Here is a 14,383-nt window from a genome sequence, read left to right on the forward strand (position 1 = left end):
TGACTTTTTAATGATCACCATTCTAACTGGTGTGAGATGGTATCTCATTGTGGTTTTGATTTGCATTTCTCTGATGACCAGTGATGATGAGCATTTTTTCATGTGTCTCTTGGCTGCATAAATGTCTTCTTTTGAGAAGTGTCTGTTCATATCCTTTGCCCACTTTTTGATGGGGTTGTTTTTTTCTTGTAAATTTTAACTTCTTTATAGATTCTGGATATTAGCCTTTGTCAGATGGGTAGATTGCAAAAATTTTCTCCCATTCTGTAGGTTGCCTGTTCACTCTGATGGTAGTTTCTTTTGCTGTGCAGAAGCTCTTTAGTTTAATTAGATCCCATTTGTCAATTCTGGCTTTTGTTGCCATTGCTTTTAGTGTTTTAGTCATGAAGCCTTTGCCCATGCTTATGTCCTGAATGGTATTGCCTAGGTTTTCTTCTAGGGTTTTTATGGTTTTAGGTCTAACATTTAAGTCTTTAATCCATCTTGAATTAATTTTTGTATAAGGTATAAGGAAGGGATCCAGTTTCAGCTTTCTACATATGGCTAGCCAGTTTTCCTAGCACCATTTATTAAATAGGGAATCCTTTCCCATTGTTGTTTTTGTCAGGTTTGTCAAAGATCAGATGGTTGTAGATGTGTGGTGTTATTTCTGAGGGCTCTGTTCTGTTCCATTGGTCTATATCTCTGTTTTGGTACCAGTACCATGCTGTTTTGGTTACTGTAGCCTTGTAGTATAGTTTGAAGTCAGGTAGCGTGATGCCTCCAGCTTTGTTCTTTTTGCTTAGGATTGTCTTGGCAATGTGGGCTCTTTTTTGGCTCCATATGAACTTTAAAGTAGTTTTTTCCAATTCTGTGAAGAAAGTCATTGGTAGCTTGATGGGGATGGCATTGAATCTATAAATTACCTCAGGGAAGTATGGCCATTTTCACAATATTGATTCTTCCTATCCATGAGCATGGAATGTTCTTCCATTTGTTTGTGTCCTCTTTTATTTCGTTGAGCAGTGGTTTGTAGTTCTCTTTGAAGAGGTCTTTCACATCCCTTGTAAGTTGCATTCCTAGGTATTTTATTCTCTTTGTAGCAGTTGTGAATAGGAGTTCACTCATGATTTGGCTCTCTGTTTGTCTGTTATTGGTGTATTGGAATGCTTGTGATTTTTGCACATTGATTTTGTATGCTGAGACTTTGCTGAAGTTGCTTATCAGCTTAAGGAGATTTTGGGCTGAGACGATGGGGTTTTTTAAATATACAATCATGTCATCTGCAAACAGGAACAATTTGGCTACCGCTTTTCCTAATCGAATACCCTTTATTTCCTTCTCTTGCCTGATTGCCCTGGCCAGAACTTCCAACACTGTGTTGAATAGGAATGGTGAGAGAGGGCATCCTTGTCTTGTGCCAGTTTTCAAAGGGAATGCTTCCAGTTTTTGCCCATTCAGTATGATATTGGCTGCGGGTTTGTCATAAATAGCTCTTATTATTTTGAAATACGTTCCATCAATACCTAGTTTATTGAGAGTTTTTAGCACGAAGGGCTGTTGAATTTTGTCAAAGGCCTTTTCTGCATCTATTGAGATGATCATGTGTTTTTTGTCATTGGTTCTGTTTATGTGATGGATTATGTTTATTGCTTTGTGTATGTTGAACCAGCCCTGCATCCCAGGGATGAAGCCCACTTGATCGTAGTGGATAAGCTTTTTGATGTGCTGCTGGATTCGGTTTGCCAGTATTTTATTGAGGATTTTTGCATCAATGTTCATCAGGGATATTGGTCTAAAATTCTCTTTTTTTGTTGTGTCTCTGCCAGGCTTTGGTATCAGGATGATGCTGGCCTCATAAAATGAGTTAGGGAGGATTCCCTCTTTTTCTGTTGATTGGAATAGTTTCAGAAGGAATGGTACCAGTTCCTCTTTGTGCCTCTTGTAGAATTCGGCTGGTCCAGGACTTTTTTTGGTTGGTAAGCTATTAATTATTGCCTCAGTTTCAGAGCCTGTTATTGGTCTATTCAGAGATTCAACTTCTTCCTGGCTTAGTCTTGGGGGGCGTATGTGTCCAGGAATTTGTCCATTTCTTCTGGATGTTCTAGTTTATTTGCATGGAGGTGTTTATAGTATTCTCTGATAGTAGTTTGTATTTCTGTGGGATTGGTGGTGATATCCCCTTTATCGTTTTTTATTGTGTCTATTTGATTCTTCTCTCTTTTCTCCTTTATTAGTCTTGCTAGTGGTCTATCAATTTTGTTGATCTTTTCCAAAAATCAGCTTCTGGATTCATTGATTTTTTTGAAGGGTTTTTGTGTCTCTATCTCCTTCAGTTCTGCTCCGATCTGTTATTTCTTGCCTTCTGCTAGCTTTTGAATTTGTTTGCTCTTGCTTCTCTATTTCTTTTAATTGAGATGTTAGGGTGTCAATTTTAGATCTTTCCTGCTTTCTTTTCTGGGCATTTAGTGCTACAAATTTCCCTCTACACACTGCTTTAAATGTGTCCCAGAGATTCTGGTATGCTGTGTCTTTGTTCTCATTGGTTTCAAAGAACATCTTTATCTCTGCCTTCATTTTGTTATGTACCCAGTAGTCATTCAGGAGCAGGTTGTTCAGTTTCCATGTACTTGTGTGGTTTTGAGTGAGTTTCTTAATCCTGAGTTCTAATTTGATGGCACTGTGTTCTGAGAGACAGTTTGTTGTGATTTCTGTTCTTTTACATTTGCTGAGGAGTGCTTTACTTCCAATTATGTGGTCAGTTTTAGAGTAAGTATGGTGTGGTGCTGAGAAGAATGTATATTCTGTTGATTTGGGGTGGAGAGTTCTGTAGATGTCTATTAGGTCTGCTTGGTGCAGAGCTCAGTTCAAGTCCTGGATATTCTTGTTAACCTTCTGTCTCATTGATCTAATATTAACAGTAGGGTGTTAAAGTCTCCCATTTTCATTGTGTGGGAGTCTAAGTCTCTTTGTAGGTCTCTAAGGACTTGCTTTATGAATCTAGGTGCTCCTGTATTGGGTGCATATATATTTAGGATAGTTAGCTCTTCTTGTTGAATTGATCTCTTTACCATTATGTAATGGCCTTCTTTGTCTCTTTCGATCTTTGTTGGTTTAAAATCTGTTTTATCAGAGACTAGGATTGCAACCCCTGTTTTTTTTTGCTTTCCATTTGTTTGATAGATCTTCCTCCATTCCTTTATTTTGAGCCTATGTGTATCTCTGCACATGAGATGGGTCTCCTGAGTATAGCACACTGATGGGTCTTGACTCTATCCAATTTGCCAGTCTGTGTCTTTTAATGGGGGCATTTAGCCCGTTTACATTTAAGGTTAATATTGTTATGTTTGAATTTGATCCTATCATTATGATGTTAGCTGGTTATTTTACCCATTAATTGATGCAGTTTCTTAATAGCATTGATGTTCTTTACCATTTGGCATGTTTTTGCAGTGGCTGGTACTGGTTTTTCCCTTCCATGTTTAGTGCTTCCTTCAGGAGCTCTTTTAAGGCAGGCCTGGTGGTGACAAAATCTCTCAGCATTTGCTTGTCTGTAAAGGATTTTATTTCTCCTTCACTTATGAAGCTTAGTTTGGCTGGATATGAAATTCTGGGTTGAAAATTCTTTCCCTTCAGAACATTGAATATTGGCCCCCACTGTCTTCTGGCTTGTAGGGTTTCTGCCGGGAGATCCGCTGTTAGTCTGATGGGCTTCCGTTTTTAGGTAACCTGACCTTTCTTTCTGGCTGCCCTTAACATTTTTTCCTTCATCTCAACTTTGGCCAATCTGACAACTATGTGTCTTGGAGTTGCTCTTCTTGAGGAGTATCTTTGTGGTGTTCTCTGTATTACCTGGATTTGAATGTTGGCCTGCCTTGCTAGGTTGGGGAAGTTCTCCTGTATAATACCCTGAAGAGTGTTTTCCAACTTGGTTCCATTCTCCCCATCACTTTCAGGTACACTGATCAAATGTAGATTTGGTCTGTTCACATAGTCCCATATTTCTTGGAGGCTTTATTCATTTCTTTTTACTCCTTTTTTTCTCTAATCTTGCCCTCTCACTTTATTTCATTAATTTGATCTTCAATCACTGATATCCTTTCTTCCATTTGATCAAATCAGCTATTGAAGCTTGTGCATGTGTCACGAAGTTCTCGTACCATAGTTTTCAGCTCCATCAGGTCATTTAAGGTCTTCTTTACACTGTTTATTCTAGTTAGCCATTCATCTAACCTTTTTTGAAGATTTTTAGCTTCCTTGTTATGGGTTAAAATATGCTCCTTTAGCTGGGAGAAGTTTGTTATTACCGACCTCTGAAGCCTATTTCTGTCAACTCGTCATTTTCCGTCCAGCTTTGTTCTGTTGCTGGCGAGGAGCGGAGCTGCAATCCTTTGGAAGAGAAGAGGCGTTCTGGTTTTTATAATTTTCAGCTTTTCTGCTCTGGTTTCTCCCCATCTTTGTGATTTTATCTACCTTTGGTCTTTGATGATAGTGACCTACAGATGGGATTTTGGTGTGGATGTCCTTTTTGTTGGTGTTGATGCTGTTCCTTTCTGTTAGTTTTCCTTCTAACAGTCAGGACTCTCAGCTGCAGGTCTGTTGGAGTTTGCTGAAGGTCCACTCCAGACCGTGTTTGCCTGGGTATCACCAGTGGAGGCTGCAGAATTGCAAATATTGCAGATCAGCAAATATTGCAGAACAGCAAATATTGCTGCCTGATTCTTCCTCTGGAAGCTTCGTCCCAGAGGGGCACCCACCTGTATTAGGTGTCTGTCGGCCCCTACTGGGAGGTGTCTCCCAGTTAGGCTACATGGGAGTCAGGGACCCACTTGAGGAGGCAGTCTGTCCATTCTCAGAGCTCAAACACTTGTGCTGGGAGAACCACTGCTCTCTTCAGAGCTGTCAGACAGGGACGTTTAAGTCTGCGGAAGTTGTCTGCTGCCTTTTGTTCAGCTATGCCCTGCCCACAGAGGTGGAGTCTATGGAGGCTGTAGGCCTTGCTGAGCTGTGGTGGGCTCTGCCCAGTTTGAGCTTCCTGGCCACTTTGTTTACCTACTCAAGCCTCAGCAGTGGTGGATGCCCCCCCACACCAGGCTGCAGCCTCACAGGTTGATCTCAGAGTGCTGTGCTAGCAGTGAGCAAGGCTCCGTGGATGTGGGACTTGCCAAGCCAGGCACAGGAGAGAATCTCCTGGTCTGCTGGTTGCTAAGACCATGGGAAAAGCGCAGTATTTGTGGGAGTGTACCGATTTTCCAGGTCTAGTCTGTCACGGCTTCCCTTGACTAGGAAAGGGAAATCCCCCGACCCCTGTGCTTTCCGGGTGAGGTGACACCCCGCCCTGCTTCTGCTTGCCCTCCATGGGCTGCACCCACTGTCCAACCAGTCTCAGTGAGAAAAACCAGTTACCTCAGTTGGAAATGCAGAGATCACCCATCTTCTGCGTGGATCATGCTGGGAGCTGCAGACCTGAGCTGTTCCTATTCAGCCATCTTGGAATGTTTATATATGGAGCAGGGAAGGCTGGTCACCCCACCCTAATCTTATTATGCAAATGGGCTTTCCACTTGGCTGGTGCCACCTTGTCTGCTCCTTACTGTACATGTGGCTGGCAAAGAGAAGATGGAGCCACCATTTTGATCATACCTAGTCCCAGATAGCACTTTTCTCCTATTGGCACAACCACGGGCGTTCGCTTGTTCAAGCTTCCAGTTTGCTTGTATATGTCTACAGCTCAATTTTACAGGCTGCTCTTTGTTAGAAAAGAAAATGATTTGGGGGCTGCTTTTCATTAAAAGGAAAGCCTTACTGAGGACTTCCTTACCCTCGCTATCTGCCTAAATAATTTCTTTTTAACTCCTATATCATGATGACTTAATCACTTCCCAGAGGCCCTTCTCTTAACACCACCAAATGGGGATTACATTTCCACCCAAGAATTTTGGGGCAGATTCAGACAATAGCAATAAATGTGAATATCAAGTACATATTTGTAGAGAAAATATTTTTAAAGTGTATTTTATAAAGTGTTTTTCAAGATACCTTTTTAAAATTTATTTTTAGTTTTTATAGATTTAGTGAGTATAATGGCAGATTTCTTTTTTTTCTTTTTTTCCCTGAGACAGTCTCGCTCTGTTGCCCAGGCTGGAGTGCAGTGGCGCGATCTCGGCTCACTGCAACCTCCACCTCCCGGGTTCAAGTGATTCTCCTGCCCCAGCTTCCAGAGTACCTGGGACTACAGGCGTGTGCCACCATGCCCAGCAATTTTTGTATTTTTAGTAGAGACGGGGTTTCACCGTGTTAGCCAGGATGATCTCCTGACCCTGTGATCTGCCTGCCTTGGCCTCCCAAAGTGCTGGGATTACAGGCGTGAGCCACCGCACCCAGCTAGTTTTCTTACATGTGCAGATTTCTTACATTTCTCCTGCCCTCCGGCTTTTTGGAGTCTCTGGTGTCTATTATTCCACTCATGTGGAATAATAATACATGTGCAGGATGTGCAGGTTTGTTACATAGGTAAACGTGTGCCATGGTGGTTTGTGCACCTATCAACCCATCACCTAGGTATTAAGCACCCTGCATGCATTAGCTGTTTATCCTGATGCTCCCTCTCCCCCAACCCCTGATAGGCCCCAGTATGTGGTGTTTCCCTCCCTGTGTCCATATGTTCTCATTGTTTAGCTCTCACTTATAAGTGAGAATATGAGTATATACCACATTTTTAAAATTCAGTCCTCCATTGATGGATACTTAGATTGATTCCATATCTTTACTATTGTGAATAGTGCTGTGATAAACATACAAGTGCAGAATCTTTTTGATATAATTATTTTTCCCCGTTTGGGTATATATCCAGTATTGGGATTGCTGGATAGAATAGTGGTTCTATTTTTAGAAGTGGTTCTTTGAGAAGTCTCCATACTGCTTTACATAAAGTTTGTACTAATTTACATTCCCACAAAGAGAGTAAAAGTTCCTGTTTCTCTGCATCTTTACCAACATCTGTTGCTTTTTCAACTTCTTAATAATAGTCATTCTGACTGGTGTAATATGGTATCATATTGTGGTTTTAATTTGCATTTCTCTGATGATTAGCGATGTTGAGCGTTTCTTCATGTTTGTTGGCTGCTTATGTGCCTTCTTTTGAAAAACGTTCATGTCCTCTGCCCACCTTTTAGTGCTGCTATTTGTTTTTTCTTGTTGAGTTCCTTGTAGATTCTGGATATTAGCCCTTTGTTGGATGCATAGTTTGCAAATATTTTTTCCCATTTTGTAGGTTGTCTGTTTATTCTGCTGATTTCTTCTTTTGCTGTGCAGAAGCTTTTTAATTTAATTAAGTCTCATTTGTCTATTTTTGTTTTTGTTGTGTTTGCTTTTGAGGACTTAGTCATAAATTCTTTGCCTAGAGCCAATGTCCAGAAGAGTTTTTCTTAAGCTTTTGTCTGGGAATTTTAGTTTTGGGCCTTAAATTCTTCTTGAGTTAATTTTTGTCTATGGTGAAAGGTATGGGTCCAGTTTCATTCTTCTGCATATGGCTATCCAATCTTCCCAGCACCATCTATTGAATAGGGTGTCCTTTTTCCAGTGTATATTTTTGTTGACTTTGTCGAAGATCAGTTGGTTGTAGGTATGTGGCTTTATTTCTGGGTTCTCTATTCTGTTCCATTGATTTATGTGTCTATTTTTATACCAGTACCATGCTGTTTTGGTTACTATAACCTTGTAATATAATTTGAAATCAGTTAATTTGATGCCTCCAGCTTTACTGTTTTTTCTTAGGATTGCTTAGGAGCTATTTGAGTTCTTTTTTGGTTCCATATGAATATGAGGATTCCTTTTTCTTTCTTTCTTTTTTTTTTTTTTTGAGACAGAGTCTTACACTGTCGCCCAGGCTGGAGTGTAGTGGCACAATCTCAGCTCACTGCAAGCTCTGCCTCCCGAGTTCATGCCATTCTCCTGCCTCAGCCTCCCGAGTAGCTGGGACTACAGGCGCCTACCACCACGCCTGGCTAATTTTTTTTGTATTTTTAGTAGAGACGGGGTTGCACCATGTTAGCCAGGGTGGTCTCAATCTCCTGACCTCGTGATCTGCCCGTCTCGGCCTCCCAAAGTGCTGGGATTACAGGCATGAGCCACCGCACCCGGCCAAGGATTCTTTTTTCTAATTCTGTGAAAAATGATGTTGGTAATTTGATAGGGATTGCATTGAATCTGTAGATTGCTTTGGACAGTATGGTCACTTTAACAATGATTTCAAGATATCTTTAGCTTTAAAAATGTATTAAGCATGATAACTATAGTTAATAATAATGAATTGTATTTTTCAAAATTGCTAAGAAAGTAGATTTTAAATGTTCCCACCGTAAAAAAATGCTAAGCAGATGAGGTGATGAATATACTAATTGGTTTGATTTACTCATTCCGTAATGTATACATATATCAAAACATTGCATTGTACCCCATGAATATATATATTATTTGTCAATTAAAAATAAAAATTTAAATATGTATTGAATGTTTCCATCAAATTTCATATGCCTTAAATAAAGGAGAATTGTGCCTCTGAAGAGTCTGGCAGGTGGCCCCTTGGAGGAGGCCAGCTTCAGAGCTGTCTCCTCAAAGAAGACGTGGATGGGGTAGTTCATTTGTTTTTGAATACAGAAAGGATACAGCTGTAGGAGGGGCTATCAACAACCGGTCCCACTCTGCAGCAGTTAATTGCCACTTCCTGTCTAGAGGCTGCAGCACAATAGACTGAGCCCATCTGCTGTTTGCATCCCCCATGCCACCCACATGGGCATTATTTAAGGTGGTGGAGGTCTAACAAGCAAGACTGACAGCGAGTCTGCCAGTGGAAGACTGGTCCATGGGTCTCTGTTAGCCCCAGGAATGGTTTCCACAGGTCAGGCTGACCTTCTGTGGCTGCCCTGCAAAGGACCACACCTGTGCCTGCAAATACAGCTGCTGGCGTCTTCACACGGCTCAGCTCCCTGACCTGTAAACCTCTAACCGGAATGTTCTTTGGTGGTTAGGTCTGATGTTTCTGTTACAGGAAAAGGTTCCCGATCCAGACCCCAAGAGAGGGTTCTTGGATCTTGTGCAAGAGAGAATTCAGGGTGAGTCTGCTGTGCAAAGTGAAAGCAAGTTTATTAAGAAAGTAAAAGAATAAAAGAATGGCTATTCCATAGACATAGCAGCCTCGAGAGCTGCTGATTGCCCATTTTTATGGTTATTTCTTGATGATATGCTGCACAAGGGATGGATTATTCATGCCTCCCCTATTTAGACCATATAGGGCAACCTCCTGATGTTGCCATGGCATTTGTAAACTGTCATGGCACTGGTGGGAGTGTAGCAGTGAGGATGCCCAGGGGTCACTCTCGTCACTATTTTGGTTTTGGTGGGTTTTGGCCAGCTCCTTAACTGCAACCTGTTTTATCAGCAAGGTCTTCATGACCTGTGTTTTGTGCTGACCTCCTATCTCATCCTGTGACTTAGAATGCCTTAACCACCTGGGAATGCAGCCCAGTAGGTATCAGCCTCACTTTACCCAGCTCCTATTAAAGATGGAGTTGTTCTGGTTCACATGCCTCTGACATTTCCACAGGCTGCTTTGTGTAGACTTTTAAAGAACAAACAACCCACAAACCTATCTAAAAACAGTTGAACTGATGCAAATTCTAAAAATGACTGAAAAATAACCTTTATCGGGTAGGAGCCCTGTCCAAAGCAGTGCTTTCAGGGGCCCTGTGGGAAATCCACACCCACGTAGTTAGCCAGTTGCATCTCTTTACCCACATTAGATGGTGATTTTAATTTGTTTTTAACTTAGCAAGGATTTGTTCAGTGATGTTTCACTTTCACCAGCCTCCACGTCAGAGAAGGAAGACAGGTCACGTTCTCAAATTGTCCTTCCTTTTCACTCTTTCATAAAAGTCCTGTTGTCCCCTTCCCTTTCTCCCCTGCTCAGCCATGTCCTCGCTCCCTCCCAAGCCTTCAGGAGTCTTTGTATCTGCAGAGAAATGGGGAGCTCAAATTAGTTAGGCAGGTCAAAAGAGGCAGAAAGAGGAACAGGGGTGGGCAGAGTTTCCACAAGTGGCTTTGCACATCCCTGAGCTGCACCTTGCACCAGCAATCCCCTACCTATGCTTCACTGCCAATGACAGCAGGTCAGTGCAAAATAATCCAGGAACCACAGGCTGCCTGGGGGCTGCTGCTGCCTCTTGCTCAAATGAACATTATTCTCTGCTGGGAGTGGGGAGTCTACAAGCATGGATGAAAACATCATGTCTCAGATTCAGAATCTGAGAAGGAGCAAGAAAGGAAGTCATCACAGACGCAGAAATATCAGGAACCTGAATGAACTTATGTAGTGGACATTGGAGCATTCTTTCTTTTGGTGCTGGCATTCCCAGTGTTAGAAGGGACACTATTCAGTCAACACATATTTATCAGGTACTAGCTATGTGTCAGGCTTCTGTGCTAGCTGCTGAGGTGCTGTGAGTGACAGTCCTGCTTTCACAGAGCTCATAGTTGAGAGCAGTAGTCTCTAAAAGTTAGTCATTTTACATCCCTATAGGAAAAACATTGAGCTGAACTACTCTGTTTTTTATTTATAAATTATGTAATATATTGCTATATTATGCACATCAAGTAAAATGATTTGTGTACATTACAAAATGGACAGGCAAAATAAATTAATCCAGAGGAGATACAAATGTATACATCTATATAAGTTTCTAATATTTTCTTCTCACCCTCCAATGGCTTATTTTGCACAAGTTCTGGGATGCAGGCACCCACTGTAGAGATGACAGATGGGATTAAGAGTGTGATCTAGTGTGAGATTTTCCGGGTTCTGATGTTGGCTCCAGCCCATACTTTTTGTGTGACCTAGGATTTGTTTCTTAAGTGCTCAGTCTAAGTTTCTCCATGTGTAAAATGGGTTTTATAATAATACTTTCGTTAGGGTTTTAGTGAAGATGGAATGAGGTGATCCATGTAAAGTGTTTAGAAGTCTTCCTGGCATTTGGAAAGAGTGCAATAAATGTTATTATTTTGATTATTACAGTCTCTTCGGAGAGAAAATCACTAACCAACTAAGTATTTAATTTCAACTGTGATGAGTACCATGCAGGGCAAGTCTAGGATGCCAGGAGGGTGTACTGGGAAGACTTAACCTAGTCAGTTTTGAGCTGTGTTTGGAGTTCAGGAGGGAGCCAGGGTTGGAGCACGGGCAGAACATTCCCAGCTGAGAAACAGCACCTGCGAAGGCTGAGGCAGGAGAGAACTTAACTCCTTGGGGGAGGAGACGAGGGCCCAGTAAGAAGGGAAGAACACTAACAGGTCCAATAGGGGAAGCAGGCTGGCTGGAGACCATGCAGGGCTTCATGCGCATTGTATCCATCAAGGATCTGTTACCAAAACCAAAACCCATTTGCAGTTGTTTCAGCAGAAAAAGGAGTTTATTAGAGGATATGAAGACACTTTCAAAATTTCTAGAGGGCCAGAAAGCCAGGCTTGTAGGCCAGCAGGTCAGAATAAGGCTCAAACCAACCACACCCTGGGAGTGAGTCAGAAAGGGTCTCTGCAGCTGCCTCCAAGTCTAGACCCCCTCAGCACAGCTCATGCCATTGTTGCCCCTAAGAGCTGGACACACCACTGCCACCCTTTCTAGCCAATGGATTCTGCACACTTGGCTTGCTCATGGTTCAATTCCAAATGAAGTTGTTTGTTAGACTATCTGATTGGCAGAGCCTGGGTCACATGGTGAGGTCTAGCTGCAAGGCAATCAGGGAAAGTCAGTTTTCTGGTTTCAGCTGTGGGGAGATAAGAACCCCTAAGGTGGGAAAGTCCCCAAATATGGGAACGATGTCAAGCATTTTGGGCTTAACTGCTTTCACATCATCACATGGTCTGCTGTGGTCAGGAGGGCTGGAGAGGGGCAGAGAGGGGCAATCATCTTTGTGGAAATAAAAAAGAATAAACAAGCCTCAAATAACCAAACCCCAAACCCAACCATTTGGAAAATTGAGAAATGCTACCTCCTGAAAACTTTGTCCATTTATTTGCAGTAAGTCTAACAAACCCTCTCAAGAGGTGGTGCTCAAGGGAGCTGTGCAGTGGGTTTGGATGAATATGCAACCAACGCTGAACAAACATCCCTGTTAAAGGGCATGTTGTTCCAGGTTACAGTTTCTCTCAAGCTAAGGGCAGATCCTTTCTCTCAAAGACACAAACTGGAAAGCCCTGACTCAGGTGCCCAAATTAGGTTTGTGGGGTGGTGGGTCAAAGATTGGAAGGACCCAACAGGACGGAAGTATGAGATGGAAGCATTTTGGCATGTCCAGAGGGAGATGGGTTAAGGAAGCAAGATGAAGGTCAGGCAGAGAAGCTGCTTTCTTAAGAAAAAGCTGGCTGGGCACAGTGGCTCATGCCTGTAATCCCAGCACTTTGGGAGGCCAAGGTGGGCGGATCCCCTGAGGTCAAGAGTTTGAGACCAGCCTGACCAACATGGAGAAACCTTGTCTCTACTAAAAATACAAAATTAGTCAGGCGTGGTGGCATATGCCTGTAATCCCAGCTACTTGGGAGGCTGAGGCAAGAGAATTGCTTGAACCTGGGAGGTGGAGGTTGCGGTGAGCTGAGATTGCACCATTGCACTCCAGCCTGGGCAACAAGAGCAAAATTCTGTCTCAGAAAAAAAAAAAAGAAAGAAAAAAGAAAAAGCTGCATTTTTTCTTAAAGCAACTCCTAATGAGATCATGATTTTCATTGATGCAAGAAGCTGGTTGAGTTGGCAGAGCGTTTTTTTGTATTAACAGAAACAAATTACAGCTTAATTCAGATAATAAATAATGCACTTCTAAACACAAAGCAAAATGTATTAAACAAATGGCTGTGGAATAGAAGGTCAAAATGAAACTGTGGTAAGATGATTTCTATGCAGCTCAATATTTTCTGTTTATAGTCTGACTTGGAGCCAAAAATAGGATTCTCATTCAGTTGTATTATTAAAAATAAAATGATCTAGTAAGTTAAAAATGGAAATCTGATGAATCCTCTAGTATTATGCATATAATATAGGCATGTCCAGAGAGAAAATCTTAACTAATTATTTTAACGATTTAATAAAAACCAGAATTTCTTAACTGATTATCTAGCAAGTTAAAAACATTGCACACCACTTAAACGTAACAAACTTTTTCTTATCCACATACCTACACACGCACCACCTGACATCACTTGACTATGTTTTTGGTATCAGCATCCCTCTGAGACTTGTACTAATTTTATTTCAGTGCTTTTCTTCTAAAACAGTGGTTCTTAAACTTTTGGGGAGCTCATAAATCCCTTTAATATTTGACTGTCTCCCTTAAAAATTGCAGTCTCATCTTACTCCTGCAACAAATTTCAAGCAGTTTCATGGACCCCCAATTAAACTTCTGCCTTAAACCTCAGCTTTCTCCCCATAAATCATGGCAAAGGGAGACAGGGAGCTCAGGCTGGTGTCAGTGATGATATCTGCAAGGATGAAAAGTCCCCACTGGGACTGCTTGTATGTAGTCCCCTGAAATACTGGATTCAGTGGTGCCAGCTTAATGGCCAGGAGAAGTTTTGTACCAGGAACTAACTGATTAGCATTTTTTTTTTTTTTTTTTTTGAAACAGGGTCTGGTTCTCTCACCCATGCTGGAGTACAGTGTACAGTCTTGGCTCACTGCAGCTTCGGCCCCCTGGCCTCAAGCAATCCTCCCACCTCAGCCTCCCGACTAGCTGGGACTGCAGGCATGCGCCACCAAGCCCAGCTAATTTTTGTATTTTTTGCAGAGACAAGATTCGCCACATTGTCCAGGCTGGTCTCAAATGTCTAAGCTTAAGCAATCTACCCACCTCGGCCTCCCAAAGTGCTGGGATTATAGGCCTGAGCCACAGCACTGGCCTGATTAGTTTTTAATAACTATAGTGTGCTAGGTAGAATGGAAGTGGAAATGGCTACAGCACTGCTGCCTTCTGGCTGCCTGGGACCCTCTATGTCTGCCCCACCTCCATAACAAAACAGGCCCTGCCAGCACCACTACAACGCCTTCCGCCCAGGAATCCTGCGGTGTTAGTTCTTTTGAAATATACATTCTTGTTAAGTTCTTAATGATGAAGAATAGCTTCCTCATTGAGTTTCTACTTCTAAGTATACATATACATTTTGAGAGGAACGAGCTTTTATGTTTTAACTCAAAGGGTGTCTAATGGCAAAGTCCTCTCTGACTGGTCTGGTCACGGGGGACAGCAATTGGGAGCAGAGTTTGGGGATGGGTCCTTTCTAAAATCCCTAAAACTCCTGAACAGAAGATAGTCATTTAATTGCAAAGTTACACATAAGGATGAAAATGAAATACCTTTTGGAGGAT

At 42.0% G+C, this 14,383-nt stretch overlaps 1 long non-coding RNA gene across 1 annotated transcript in view; it reads left to right on the forward strand.

Moving 5' to 3' along the window:
* Positions 1-14,383, forward strand: part of LOC134759550 (uncharacterized) — a 47,189-nt gene that overhangs the window by 13,100 nt on the left and 19,706 nt on the right. The gene's annotated exons all lie outside the window — the stretch shown is intronic.

This window comes from Pongo abelii, chromosome 11, assembly GCF_028885655.2.
Source record: "Pongo abelii isolate AG06213 chromosome 11, NHGRI_mPonAbe1-v2.0_pri, whole genome shotgun sequence".
In the NCBI taxonomy this organism is placed as follows: Eukaryota; Metazoa; Chordata; class Mammalia; order Primates; family Hominidae; genus Pongo; species Pongo abelii.